The sequence below is a fragment of the Vombatus ursinus genome, unplaced genomic scaffold (assembly GCF_900497805.2).
Source record: "Vombatus ursinus unplaced genomic scaffold, bare-nosed wombat genome assembly UNPS02014777.1, whole genome shotgun sequence".
In the NCBI taxonomy this organism is placed as follows: Eukaryota; Metazoa; Chordata; class Mammalia; order Diprotodontia; family Vombatidae; genus Vombatus; species Vombatus ursinus.
This window is the reverse complement of record NW_020954555.1, coordinates 793,620-795,337: the sequence shown is the minus strand read 5'-3', so window position 1 is coordinate 795,337 and position 1,718 is coordinate 793,620.

Genomic DNA, 1,718 nt, shown 5'->3' with positions numbered 1-1,718 from the left:
GATAGGAGGCCGCGGCTCCGGCTCCTTCTCCTCGGAGGTGAAAATGCCAACGGTCGACCAATGGTGGGGAGGGGGCGGGGTCAGCTGTTCCGAAGCGACCAGTTAACGGGTCGGGAGGGGTGTGGCCAGAGCCACTGACTGACAGGCAGAGAGGGGCGGGACCGGAGCCTGACTGACAACTGGAGCTTCTCAGTCTCCTAGGGTGGCAGGGGCTGTGGGGCTGGGGGCAGAGCCTGGGGCTCCGGGAGTGTTGCAGTGTGTGTTATTGGCCGTGAGGATGTAATCAGTCAACAACCCCCCCCCCCCACCCCCGGTACTACTAAAGCCATCCGCTGTGTGCCGGACCCAGCGCACGAGAAGTCTCTCTTTTAAAAAAATACATCTTTCGGAGAGAACATTTGGGGCTCAAAATCTTGTGGAAGTGAATGTTAAAAACTAAAAATAAATAAATTAATAACATTTTAAAAAAAGAAATGATGATTAGCATGCTCTCAGAAAAACCTGGAGAGAATTACATGAACTGATGCAAAGTGAAATGTACTGTGTACAAAATAACAGCAATATTATTGATGATAACTTGTGAATGCCTTAGCTATTCTCAGCAATACAATGATCCAAGATTACTCTGAAGTACTTACGATGAAAAATGCTGTCCATCCCCAGAGAAAAAACTGATGATGTCTGAATATAGATTGAAATGTACATTTGTTACTTCCTGTATTTTTCTTGAGGTTTTATTTTTGGTCTATGTTTTCTTTCATAATATGACTATTATGGAAATGTTTTGCATGGCTACACGTGTATAACCTATATTGATTTGAGTGAGGGGGGATGGGGAGGGAAGAAGGGAGAGAATTCAGAACTCAAAGTTTAAAAAAAGCAGATGTTAAAAATTGTTTTTATGTGTAATAGGAAAAATAAAATCTTAAAAAAGAAAGCAAAAAAAGCAAAGGAAGCTTAGCTTTCCTGTTATCATTAAAAATATAATCAATCAAAAATATCTTTTTCAGTGAGCAAGAACTGATTCTCTCTCCCTATACCTTCCCCGAAGAAAAATAAAACCCCTGCAACATATATGTGTAGTCGAGCAAAATAAATTCAAAATTCCCAAATTTTGGACTATGTTCAAAAATACGTGTCTTGTTTCTGTCTTCTTAGTCCATCATCCCTCTATTAGGAGGTGAGCAGCATTCTTCATCTATCCTCTGGAATCATTGCATTGATGAGAATCCCAAGTTTTTCATTTTTACAGTGTCGTTGATAAGTTATTCTCCTGGTTCTGCTCACTTCATTCTGCATCACTTTGTACAAGTCTTCCCAGGTTTCCCTGAAATTGTCCCTTCAGCATTTCTTAGGGCACAATAGCATTTTATTGCATCCCTATACCATAATTTGTTTAGCCATTCCCTAATTGTTGGGTACCCCCTTAGTTTCTGGTTCTTTGCACTGATGAAAAGGGCTATGCAGACTTTTGTACTTACAGCACTTTCCCCTTTTTCTTTGATCTGTTTGGGCTCTAAGAATGGTGATGCTATTGCTGGGTCAAAGAGTATGCACAGTTCAGTGACAGTCTCAGCTTTGGTCAGTGGCTCACAAACTATACTAAGGTACTAATGGTCCAATGTTAGTCTATTACTCATCTAAGAGGTTCTGATAGGAAGAGATTACTCCAAGAGTCATTGCAGGTGGCTTTATTAGTGGCACATTGGCACTACTAT